The sequence below is a fragment of the Pipistrellus hanaki genome, assembly GCF_964339955.1.
Source record: "Pipistrellus hanaki genome assembly, chromosome: 20".
NCBI lineage: Eukaryota > Metazoa > Chordata > Mammalia > Chiroptera > Vespertilionidae > Pipistrellus > Pipistrellus hanaki.
The window spans coordinates 12,459,085-12,471,679 of record NC_140522.1 but is presented as its reverse complement, the minus strand read 5'-3'; the positions used below and the strand labels follow the sequence as shown (position 1 = coordinate 12,471,679).

Genomic DNA, 12,595 nt, shown 5'->3' with positions numbered 1-12,595 from the left:
AATAGCGTTCTCTACGGTCCGTCTCCTCCGCCCACCGCCTCCCGCCCAGGCCCGCTCCGAGGCCGGTGAGCGGCAGCCTCGACCGGGACCTCGCCGCCGGGAAGGGCTGCTCTCCGGGCGCACGCGCGCCGGCCACCAACCCCACCACCCGGCCTGGCGCCCGGCTTCCAACTGGGGGAAAGGGCAGTGGAGAGAAGAGAGGACCCCGCGCGCCGAAAGGCCTCCCATTGGCTGCCCTCGTTCCGCCCTCGATTCTGATTGGCCGCGAGTCCAGTGCACGGCTCGAGCACGCTTCTCCGCTGTGCGCGGCGTGCGGCGGCGGAGCCAATGGGAGCGGCCTGGGGGCGGGGCTGCCCGGGGCGGTCGGCGCTGGTCTCCGGCGCGCGGGGAGCCGTAAACAGATCCGGGCGCCAGGTGCCGGCTGAGCTGCTGCGTGGAGGCTGCGCGAAGGTGACCGCGGCCCGCGTCCTCCGGGGTAAGGATGCCGCCGCCGCCGCGAGCTGCACGCCGCGCCGGGAGCCCGCGGCCGCGCCGGGCTGTGACCGCCTGGGCCGTCCTGGCTCCTCCTCAGGGGGCCGCGCGCTTTCCCTTGTGCGAGCCTCACTGGCCGCGCGGCCGGGCTCGCCCTCAGGGTGCGGGGGCCCCTGTGGTCAGCGCCCCCCGCGCCCCTCAGCCCGCGGGCCGCTCCGGGAGGGGCGGGCGGAGCGGCGGGAGCCGGCGCCGGGGACGCGCCGAGCCGCTCGCCGAGCAGCTGCCCGCGCGGCTCTTTGTCTCCGAGCAGCTCTCCCGCCCCCCGCTCCTCGCGACGAGCTCTCTCCTCCCTCCCGGACCCCGGGCCCCGGTTCGGCGGCTGTGGCCGCCCCGGCCGCAGATCGGTGCCGGAGCCGCCCCTCTCCTGGCCCCGGCCCGCTGAGGGCTCCCAGGCGGGGTTTGGGGGTGACTCGGGGAAAGGAGGGCCCTTCCTCCCGCGCCCCTTTGTGGGCCCTTCCTCCGGCTGCTCGCGCCATCCGGGGCCTTGCGCGTGCTGTGGGCTTAATGGCCTTCCCCCCGCCTCCCGCCCGCTCCGCCCGGCCCAGGCCGGTGCTGCCAGGTGCCTCCGGGCAGGAGCGGGGCCGGCCTGTCCGTCCGTCCCTCCGTCCGTCCGGGTGAGAGAGGTCAGGCTCCTGAGGGTGGGCCAGGGCCGTGCGTGGCCGCAGACCAAGGAGCTGGGCATGCCAGGCGCACCTGGTGCCAGAGGCTGGGAGCGGGCACCGGTGCCAGCGGCCAGTTGTCCCGCGGGGGTAGGGGCCGGCTGGCAGGGGGAGGCTGGCGGTTCGGGGGAGCCGGGGGTTGCACCGCGCCGGCGCCGGCCGCAGGCATTGTGTCCAGCCTGGCGGGCGATGCCGGCGGTGCAGGGTGGTGGTGGTGTTTGGCATGGCCTCAGGCAAGCAGGAGCAGTGACGAGCCGTCCCTGTGCGCCACCTGAGGCCAGGCAGGGCTTCTCCTCCCCCAGACTGTTGACATTTCGGGCCGGATGTCTCTGAGAGGGGAGGTGGCCCGTGAGCATTGTAGGACGCGCAGCGGCGGCCCTGGCCCGTGCCTGTTAGGTACTGGGCGTCCCCTGTCACCCACATACCGGCTGTGACAGCCCAGAATAGCCCGAGAGGACAGCATCGCCCTCCGTGCAGAACCAGTGAGGTAAGAGACTAAAATAATATCCCAGCGTTCCAGAGGCCGCCTGGGACCTGCCGGAGTGGCTGAGAGGTGCAGGACCAGGCTGTGTGCCCACTCCCTAAACATCGGAGGCAGGAGGCGGGCTAAAAGGAGACCCGGCTGGGCTCCTGGGAGATAGAAACCCGTGCCTGCTGCATGCGTGGCAGTGGCTGGCGGTCGGCGTGCACACGCAGTGGAAGACGGTGGTTTCAGTCTCGGGATTTTGCAAGCCTGGAGATGTGCGTGTGAAATAACCGAGGGGCCCTTTTAAATACCGAACGATCACGTATCCTCCGGTGGCTTCTCCCAGGCGATGCTTTGCTCACCCTCACTCTTTAGGAAGACGGCACTTGTGTTTTGTAATGGGGGTGGGGGTCAGGCTGCCTCTGCAGGGAGGAAGGGTCTGGCTGCATTCAGACATACGTGTGGGTCTCTGTAATTGTGCCAGGCGCCCCTCCCTGGGACCAGCCACCTCCCTGGGACCGGCCACCCGGCGTGCAGTGGTGCGGCATGGACACCTGTGTAATTTGTGCGGTTCTGGTATAGTTGATTGAAGCATTTCTTTTCTTGCAGAGAAAGACACTTTAATTCAGAGTGTCTTTCTGAGCCATTTCTTTTCATGCAGAGAAAGACACTTTAATTCGGAGTCTAGATTTTGCCTTCAGTATAAGCCAGAATTTATGCCCCAAATTTCTGAGTCCTAAATGGATGGTATGCAGAAAATGTTGAAAAACAAGTGATTATTGTACAGGGAGGAGAAAAACGTCCCAAGTGCATAATGCGAATTCCCTTTCTTGTTAATCAACCCGTGGGGCTGTGTTAGGATTTTCCCGTAACACTCCTTAGTTAGGGGGTCTCTCTTACCCTTCATTGCTTGTGGAGAAGAATCTAGATAGGGAGTTCACGTCTCCTTTCTCAAAAAGAAGTTTAAAGAAGTCTAATATTGGGAAGCTCCAAACTTAGCGCGTTAATTTTCCGTCAGGAGCCACGGACACTGAGTCATTATCTTCGTTGGTTGAAACAAGAGCTGTGTGCAGAATTAGACGGGTATTTAGGTAGAGAGTCGTCCTGATCTGACGGTGTTGTCTGGAAATAGTTCCGGCATTCCTGCTGAACAGCAGCGGGAGCTGGGGAGTCTGGGAAGGAGAGTCCATGTAGGGGGAATGTGAGGTCCGGATCCTGCATCCAGTGGCACCTGGTGGAGGGTGGGGGCTGCTAGTGCTGAGCGATCTGAGGGGGGCATCTCTCCACAGGCTGCAAACTCGAGTGGTGTCCATTGGCCTGTCCACCAGCATCTGGTTTGTTGTGTGAGTTCAGGCTCCCGAGCCCTGGACCCTTGGTTTTGAGGTCAGGGTCCCCCAGAATATTGAAAGTTGGAAATAACTCTGAACACCTCTCTTTGCTCTTCATACTTGGGTGTGATTTATTTTTAGCGTGTGCATGTGATGTTATCATTCAAATTGCCATTTCAGGGTACTGTAGAATCTGTTGAAATTGGATAGTGGCCAAGTTCTTATCTCAGGAGCCATCGGCTTGCATTAAAAACAACAATAATCCTCCCATTCCCATCTGGGCCGGGGAAGAGGCCAGAAACCTGAAAAACCCCGTGTGCCCTGCGGGTCAGTGCCCCTCCACTCTCAGATGGTGGGCGGATCTGGCTATTTTCTCCTCGCTGGACAAATATCGGCTGATTAGCTGCCTAAGCACGGCAGTGGGGGTAGAAAAGTGAGTGAGACTCGGTCCCTGACCCCAGGCAGTTGTAGTAAGGGGTGTGCAGCTACCACCTCACTACCCTCCGTGTGGTTTGGACGAGGGACTCTGGGTCAGACACTTCTGATGGACACTGCAAAGGCTTCTTTTAAAACATTATTTATTCTAATCCTCACCTGAGGATATTTTCCCATTGATTTTTAGAGAGTGTGGAAGAGAGAGGGAAAGACAGAAAAATATCGATGTGAGAGAAACACACCAGTTGGTTGTCTCTGGTCAGGACGGGGAAGAGCCTACAATCGAGGTATATGCCCTTGAGCGGAGTCGAACCCAGGGCTCTTTGGTCTGCAGGCCGACACTCTGTTCACTGAGCCAAACTGGCTGGGGCGGCAAAGGCTTCTTGAAGGAGAAGGCATGGTAGCTGGCCCCAGAGGGTGAGCAGTAGGAAGAGGGGGAAGGTGGGGATGGGAGTAAGGGGCCAGTGCTTCCCAGACTCCGTGGTAAAGGAACAGGTTTTATTTCCCTCCCCCCCCCCCCCCCCATTGGTTGCAGATCAATGCTTTTGCAAGACGCAGGAAGAACTGCATGGCAGTACTAAAGTTTCTAAGTGCTTATTCCTGTGACCGAGGATGACAGTGCTGAGTAGCATTGGTCCAGGCAGCAGGCTCTATAAACAGAGGCAGTGGGGTAGGTGAGAGCCGGGATGGGGTGAGTGCATGCTGGCTGAAGGGTAGGGAGTGTGAGGGGAGCAGTAGGGGCTGGGCTAGGGGAGCACTGGGGTGAAGCAGCCTGTGGGGTGTGCCCTTAGGAGTTTAGGTCAGTCTGAGCAGCATTGCTGCCAGCTGTGCTCCTGTTACCTTTATCTGGGCAGTGGGGTCAGGAGGGCTTGGCATGGTGCTCCTGGTCACTTTTAGCTGGCAGTTCAGTGCAGGCCAGAAAGTGTTCCTGAGCACCTACAACTCACTGCCCGTCCGGCTCAGCCTGGAGGGCTCTGGTGCACTGTGGGCCGGGGCGATGGCGCTTGTAGGGCAGACTGCAAGGACCCTTAGCCTCTCAGCTGTGGGAACCCAGGTGGAGTGGGTGCTGATTGATGGGAAAGGGCTGGGAAAGCAGCTTCCCACTGGGAGGCTGGGAGCTGGAGCGGGCGGCAGAGTGAGGTTTCCATGGGAGAGAAAAGCTCTAGAGCCCAGGCCCAAGCAGGGGCAGAGGCCTGGCCTGCCCGGTAGGCATTGCTGTGGGGAGGGCACGGGGGCCTGCAGGTGTGTGCAGGGCTGAAGGGTGGGCAGGGAGGGAGCCGGGCGGTGCTTGGTGAGAAGGGAGGGTGGCCTGAGGCCCAGGGGCGGGTGGGGGAGGTGGAATGCCAGCACAGATTCCAGAGCGGATAAGTCTGTGCAGGTAGACTTTCCACACTGACTGGCTGGCCACCGCTGAGATGTCTAGTTGGGAGGAGGAGCCTTTGGGTGTGTATGGGCGGTGTTGCTGCTGAAGACAGAGGTGCAGGAGGAGGAAGAGCTGGTCTGGGGGAAATGGTGATGTTGGTTTTAGAAATGTAGGGGTTGAGGTGGCTGTGGGGTTTTCCTCCATCTTATTTTACTAAGATACCATTGCATACGATAAAGTGACCCTGTCTATTGTAAGGTTCTGCAGTTTGACAAGTGCATGTATCACATAACCATCACCACATCAAGGCAGAGAACATTTCCTCACCCCCACATTCTCCTGGGCCCCTTATGGGTGCCTCTGGGATTTTGAGGGGTGATGAGATGTGTGCATAAACGGGGTTTGTCCCAGAATTAATTGGCTCAGTGTTTGAGATGGCCTGCTTGGCCTGAGAGCAGGGGTGCATAGCCTTGGGGGAGTCTCGCTACCCACCCACGGAGCAGCCCGGGGACAGTGTATCTGAGCAGGGAGGATGGGGTCAGACCAGGCCTGGGGACTCGCAGGAGGCTCGAGAAGAGGGACTGGGGAAGAAGCCCCAGAGGAGGGGGTGAGAGAGAATCGTGGGGCCCAGGGGGAGGGTTTTAGGGTAGTGTTGGGGTGGCAGTTGTGTCATGAGGAGGGCTTGGGGTGGGGCCAGACAGCGTGTGCTGGGAGAAGGAAAGATGGGAGTGCACTCTCTCCCTGGGAGATGTGGGCCAGGATAAGGCTGAGGAGAAGCATGTTTGGTGTGGGAACACTAAGAGAAGGTTGTGGGCTGGAGGTGGAGGATGTTGTGGAAGGAGAGAGGGAGGAAAAGAAAACCCGGGGGAGGGCAGGGTCCTATGGAGGAGGGAGGAGGTGCCGGCAGAGTGGGGAGGAGGTAGGAAAGGGGAGGCAGGGCTGAGGGCGGTCTGAGATGTAGGCCAAGGTTTGAGGTGCTCACATCTGGCTGCCTCTGTTTTGGAGGGAAACAGGCCAGCTCTGGAGGGAGTGAGGCCCTCTGATTGGTATGAGGGGGCAGGGGGGCTGGGTGGAGCTTGAAGAGAAAACCAAGAGGTCCCGCTCCTGCCAGCCTCCAAGGAGCTGGTTGTCCCTGGCGGGGGGGGGGGGGGGGGGGGGGGGGGGGGGGTAGTGAGTGAGAGAGTGAGTGTGGAGAGGAGGGATGTATTCCTGGCTGTAGGAGAAGGGCCAGCCCCCTCCTTGCTCACTGCTCTGCACCGTCGCACTGGAGGCCCCAGAGGCCTGTTCCTGGGAGCTGCCCTGTGAGCACCTTCCCCCCAGGGAAGCGGCGTCGGCCCCCCCCCCCCCCCCCCCCCGATTTGCTATTTCATGGAGTGTCTAGAAGGGTCAGTACTTGGTTCTTTTGAGCATCATTATTTCTAGACCCCGTTAAATCCCCGTGCTGTGCTTTCTTTGTCAGCCTGCACTGAGGGATGAGGGATGGATCCTAACCTCTGGGAACTGGTGGTCACCTGGTCAGTGGCCTCATTTCACATGAGGAAGTGCAGGCCCAGAGGGGAGAACTGGGGTGCCTGAGGGCACTTGTGCCTGTTGCCCAGCGGGGGCTGGGAGTGGGCCGGGCACCCCGCCTTGCTGTCCGTCCAGCAGCCTCATCACACTCCTCACACTGTCTGGGAGCTGAGGGCCTGGTGGCCGCATTCCTGCCATCTGCTGGGCTGGATGAGAGGGCCTGGGACTGCTCACACAGGGTCTTTACGTCCAAGTGTTTGCTCTCTGCCGGGCACCTTTCTCTCCGGCGCCAGTCCTGGCTCACAGGAGGGTGAAGGTAAGAGAGATTGTCGGTGATGGCAGGTGGTTACTGTTTGACAGGTGCTGGAGCAAATATCTTATATCTTTCTGAGATTAAAAAGGGTGTGTGGCTCTTGCTTTCTAACGTGTTTACAGCCAACATTCGGTAAAGCGAAAAGGCTGGGCACCACTTTACCACGGTCAGGTCTGCTGTTTGCTGTTCAAGCCTGCATGCAGGTCACTGTTAAAGGGGCAGGCCTGCTGTCTTCCCCCCTCTCAGTCCTCTTACAAGCAAGGAGTGGAGAGAAGTAGAGGAAACAGTAGAGGTTCCTCAACCTGTGCCCCCCCCCTCCCCCCCAAACTCCTAATGCCTGAGCGTGCACCGCCAGCAGACTGGGAACTGACCTGGCCCTGCTCCTATGATGGCCACTCTTCGTCCATTCCTTCTCTCCTGCCCCCACCTCGTAAACCAGGAGACTGCTGCTGCTGCTGCTGCTGCTGCTGCTGTCGTCTGTGGCTTTTCATAGAGAGAACAGTTCCCTGATGCTCTGCTCCCCGGGTCTCTGGTTCTGGTCGCTAGGTGGGGGAGCTTGGTGAGCTAGGGAGCACCTGGGTGCATACGGGTCTAAGCTCCTGGTGTGGACCAGCACAGTGCCAGGCCCTGGGGCATGTAGACCTGGGAAGAGGCTTCTGCTCTCTCTAGGAGCCTGTAGCCGAGGAGCTCTCCACAGGGGAAGTGAGGCCAGATGGCCTGTGAGAGCCCGGCCAGCGCCAGGGTTTTTATGACTCATAATTCTCTGCAATCAGGGTATGGACCTTGCGGTGTCTCAGGGAGAGTGACTATTTATTTTAAAAAATGTTATTGACCTGGGGCAGGTTTCTTATCTCTTAGCTGCCTGGGCGATAAGAGGTAAGGACTTGAGCCTGGAATCAGACAGGCAGGGATAGGCCAGCACCTGACTTTGGGGCTTAGAGGGCGTTTCTTCCCCTGGCTGCTTTATCTCCTCAGCAGCTGGGGACAATAATACCTCATAGGGTAGTTGTAGGATTAGGAGTGATATAAAGTGATAGGCACACACACTAATAATACATGGTTGTTGTTCATGTCATTAACACTATTGCATTCAGCTATTAGATCTGAAGTGAGCGTGTTTTGAAAAATTAAGAATGTAAAAAACGAATGAGCTGGTCTTTTCAGGGTAGCAGCTCTTACCTGGACATTGTGGCACAGCCTGGCAGTTAGTAAGTGCTCAGCAGTGGTGTGAATGTTGAACTGAACGTGGGAAAGAGGCTGCAGAAGCAGGAGGCATATTTATCCTGAAAGCCAGCTGGCTCTGTCGTCAAGGACAAGAATGTGTTGTGAGCTGACCATGGGCATTCTAGCACCTCACAGTGCCTGGCACTGGGTTGGCAGTCAGTACTGTTTGGGGATGGTGGTGGTGACCAAACCAAGTTATTTTAGAAAAATGATCTGGAAATTATTTCAGGAAGTAGCCCCTCTTCCAACCCAATGATTTGCCTTTTAAAAAATAGCCACTGTATTTGTTTCCAGTTGCTGCTATAACAAATTATCCTTAGCCTGGTGGTTTAAACAGCCACAGGTTTGTTATTTTACAGTTTGTAGATCAGAAGTCTGCAGCTAGTCTCCCTGGGCTAAAATCCAGGTGTCAGCAAGGCTAGTTTTTTTTTTTTTTTTTCTGGGGGTAACCTGCACCCCTTCCTCTAACCTGCTTCTCTCATGTCTTCATTTTTTTTAAGTATATTTTTATTGATTTCAGAGAGGAAGGGAGAGGGAGAGAGAGATAGAAACATCAATGATGAGGGAGAATTATTGATTGGCTGCCTCCTGCACGCCCCCCACTGGGGATTGAGCCTGCAAACCAGGCATGTGCCCTTGACCGGAATCCAACGTGGGACTTTTCAGTTCGCAGGCTAATGCTCTATCCCCTGAGCCAAACCGGTTAGGGCTCTCATGTCTTCTGATTCTGATCTCCTAACCTCTCATACCGACCCTGTGATTACATTGGGCCCATATGGATACTTGCCTCATTTGAAGATCTTTAACTTTATCCCATCTGGGTCATCCAAGGACTATGATTTCAGACCTGTGTGTGTGTGTGTGTGTGTGTGTGTGTGTGTTGGGGGGGGTGGTGGTGTCTGTGTGTGGACAGGGCAGATAGGCCGGCTCTGTGGCTCACCAGAAAGTCTTCATGTCCTGCAGTCGGGCCCTTTGACGGAAGCCCCTGTGTGCTGGGGCCTTTCTCGCTGACCTAACCTCAGCTCCCCACGTACACACCTGCTCTTACCTCCCAGGGGGCTCTTGTTAGGGACACAGAGGAAGTGCACCAATGAAGGGTGGGTTAGATGGTGGATGGATTTATATCTACTCAGATTCAACCTATGGACCGACAGTGGCATTTGTCAGTGTAGGGAAAGGCACGAATATGGCTGTGAGCCTCCTGAATGGCAGAAGGAGGGAGTAGAGATGTAAAGGAAGTTGGCATCTGACACCCCTCACTCCCCCAGATCTGACCCCTTCCTGAGGAGCATTTAGAGGCTGCCCTGAGCTGGGTGACCCAGTAAAGAGTCACCAGGGAGCCTGCTCCCCTTGTCAGGCTGCAGCCTGGAGGCTCTGGGGTGGGCAGCTGTGTCTGGTGAGGTGAGCCCAGCTGGGGGTGGGGGAGCAGGAGCAGAGCTGTAATTGGGGATTTCAGCCTTGTTGGGCTGTTCTGGTACAGCTCTAGTGACCTTTCCTGATTTCCTGGTACAGCTCTGGTTATGTTTTTCTCTGTTGTCCTACAGTAGAGGTCAGCCAACTCCCTATAAAGGGCCACATAGTAAATATTTAAGGCTGTGTGGATTTTGTAGGTCTCTCTTGCATCTATTCAACCCTGCTGTTATAGCTAAAAACAAACCAACAAAAACCCCACACAGCAATAGATAATACATATGTAGATGAGTGAGATGTAGATAATACATAAATGAGTAAGCAGGTTTGTGTCCCAATAAATATAGGTTTACAAAAACAGGCAGCAGGGCTGGACTTGCCTGAGGGTCATGGTTTGCTGACCCTGACCTGGAAGAACCCTAGGCATATTACATGTCTCAACTTTGGTGCAAAAAAATGTGGTCACTGAACTACTAACTACATTATTCTAAACTAGAACCCTGTTTTTATTTATTTATTTTTTTTGGTGGTGGTGGTGGTGGTGGTGGTGGTGGTGGTGGAGGGAGTACCCATTAACACAGGGGCCAGCACTGGACCTGCTGCCTACCTGTGCCAAGTGAGTTTCTCACCAGCTTCCGAGAAGGGCAGTTGAGCCTCTTTCCCCAAAGTGGGATGGCCATGCTCCACCTTCCTGGCGGCCTCGGGGGCAGTTGTCTCCTGATGAAGTTTGGTGGCTAAACAGGGTGTGCAGAGGCATTATTTATAGCATCTGAGCTGCTGTCTGGCCCTCGCCCATTGCTCCTGGGACAGATACTTAGGACCTGGACAGTTCTTACAACTACACATTTGTGTGTGTGCTTTTTTATTTTAATAACAAATATTCAAGGTTATTTTATATATTTCCTATTATAAAAGTAGTACGTCCTCTTTGTAGAATATTATAGAAAATATGAAGAAAGAGGATCTATCATGACACACTCAGAGAAAACCACTGACTCTTTGCACATGCTCTCTCCATCATCCACTCCCTTCCCCCCCCTCCTTCTCTCCAAAGGGAAGGATAATATTATTTTGTAATCTGCTTTTTCTTTTTTCACATGGGAATATATTATATAATAAACTTTCTTATTTGTCAGTGAACACCTTTCATAGTGTCAACTTAAAGGCTGCATAGCATTCTATCCTGTGGATATATCACTATTTACATAATCTTACACAATGCTGTGATTTATATGCTCTGGTTTCTCTTCAGATCGCATAAATCTTTCGCCTTTTCACAATGGTGGGATTTACATTTCTATAGCTGAATTATCATACATTCTATTTTTTAAGGAAATGCAGTTTGACAGATTTTCTCAGGATTGTTGGATAATTATTAGGCAGGTTGGCTGGAGGAGGAGGGGAGAGGATTTTCTGTAGGCAGGAAGGTTTGGGACATTCCGGAGGGGACTTGCGGCTGCGGGGAATGAATGACTCTGAGGCCTATTTCCCTGTGAAGGCTTGACTCACCCGGCCTGGGCTGAGCCAGCCGATGGGAAGGACAGAGGATATTTTTCTCTCTCTCCTGGGTTCTTTTTCATGTCCCCAGTTGCCTTTGAAAATGGATAGCATATTAGGATATTTCTGAACTTGCTGACAGAGACCCTGAGGCCAGGCCTTACTAGACTGAAGCCTGGAGTTGCCTGAAGTATTTGAGTGGTGGCCCTTGGTGTGTGGTTTAAAGGCCGAGGTGAAGGGACATCCACAGAGGCTTGGGGGTTGGTTCAGGAGGTTAGGTCTTTTCCTAACACACATTCTTGAGTCCTAGAGGAAACTGTCAACTGCTGTTTCCTTTTTCCTTAGATTAAAAGAAAAATTTCAAGCATGTAAAGGAACTTTTCAGTGCCTGTGGAAGCTAGAAATTGAGAAGGTTCATGCCCAAAGTAAAAAAGATTGTTCTTGCCCTAGCCGGTGTGGCTCAGTGGATACGAGTGTTGGCCTGCAGAGGATCCTGGGTTCGATTTCGGACAAGGGCACATGCCCGGGGTTGCATTCTCGATCCCCAAAAGTAGCCCTGCAGGAGGCATCCAGTCAATAATTCTCTCTCATCATTGATGTTTCTATCTCTCCCTTTCTGAAATCAATAAAAATTTATTAAAAAACAAAAAAAGGTTGTTCTTGGCTGGGTTGGGGCAGAAAGCTACTTGGGAACTCCTACCTCAGGGCCTTCTGAAGATCTCTAAACAGCCCTTTCTGAAGAATGCTGGAGGTCCCTGGATGGCTGGCTCTGTGGGTCATTGTCTTTAAGCTCCTTCAGTTTTTATGTTTGTTTTCAGTTTCTGGAAGGGCAGTGGGAAAGGAAGGAGTAGGTGGGGGGTTGCACTTCAGGGAGGGGTTCCTGGGAGATCGCTCAGTAAGGATCTGTTTGGATGTGCTGCCTGGCTTGAGTATGGGCCACTTGTGCTTCCTCCCCTCTTCCTCCAGAACAGGGCTCTCAGGCTGTTCCCAGGACCATCAGCTGCAGCTGCGCATGGAACTTAATTAGCAATGCAGATTTCCAGGCCTGCCCTAGACTTGTAGAACCTGAAACGGGTGTGTGTGTGTGTGTGTGTGTGTGTGTGTGTGTGGTGGGGGGTGAGGAGTGGGAGGCAGCACCTGTGCTTTAACAAGTCCTTTGGGTGATTCTGGTGCTCACTAAAGTGTGAGGACCCTGCCTCAGACAGGCTCCTCTGAGGCTTTGATTTCCTATGCAGATTAAAAGCTGCAGACAGGTGGAGCCAGCCCCAGAATTGGCAAGGCTCTCAAACCTTAGCAGGGGTCTTCAAACTACGGCCCGCGGGCCACATGCAGCCCCCAGGGGAGTCTGATCCTGCCCGCCAGGTTTTTTGGGCAGTGAGCGCAGCCAAGGTGTTACAGTAGGAATTAGTAGTTCATATAGTCCGGCCCTCCAGCTCTCTGAGGGACCGTGATCTGGCCCCCACTTTAAAAAGTTTGAGGACCCCTGCCTTAGAGAGACCAGCTGAGCTCATGTAACAGTGTTTGCTACCTCTGCTGCTCTGAGGCTGGCATAGTACGAGGCGCTGATACAGAGTCAGAAAGACTGGCGTGGACCTTGTCCTCCTCTGCTGACAGCCCAGGGGCGGAGAGAGTTACGCAGGCAGATTTGGAGCACGGGCACTGCGGGGATGGGGGAGTATTCGCGGGGATGGGGAGTACGCACGGTGCTGGGGGCACGTGGGTAGGGTTAGGAGTAGGGCATGTGGGGGAGGATTTCCCAGAGGAGGTGTGTTTGAGCTGAGACTCGGTGAGGAGGAGAGCCAGTGTGTTCCGGGCAGAGGCCTGCAGGAGGTCTGGGTTGGCCCAACTAGAGTACAGTCG

General features: G+C 55.3%; 1 protein-coding gene across 4 annotated transcripts in view; it reads left to right on the top strand.

Moving 5' to 3' along the window:
* The first annotated feature begins 320 nt into the window (after window positions 1–320).
* COQ8A (coenzyme Q8A) overlaps window positions 321–12,595 on the top strand; it is a 35,693-nt gene continuing 23,418 nt past the window's right edge. For 2 of the 4 annotated variants that reach the window (XM_084868885.1, XM_084868888.1), the window contains exon 1: window positions 321–475. The gene's annotated coding sequence lies outside the window, so the exon portion shown is untranslated. Of the gene's footprint in view, window positions 476–1,532; window positions 1,678–1,726; window positions 1,896–3,164; window positions 3,312–12,595 lie in introns of those variants that run through there. The other 2 variants (XM_084868887.1, XM_084868886.1) reach the window with 2 other exon arrangements.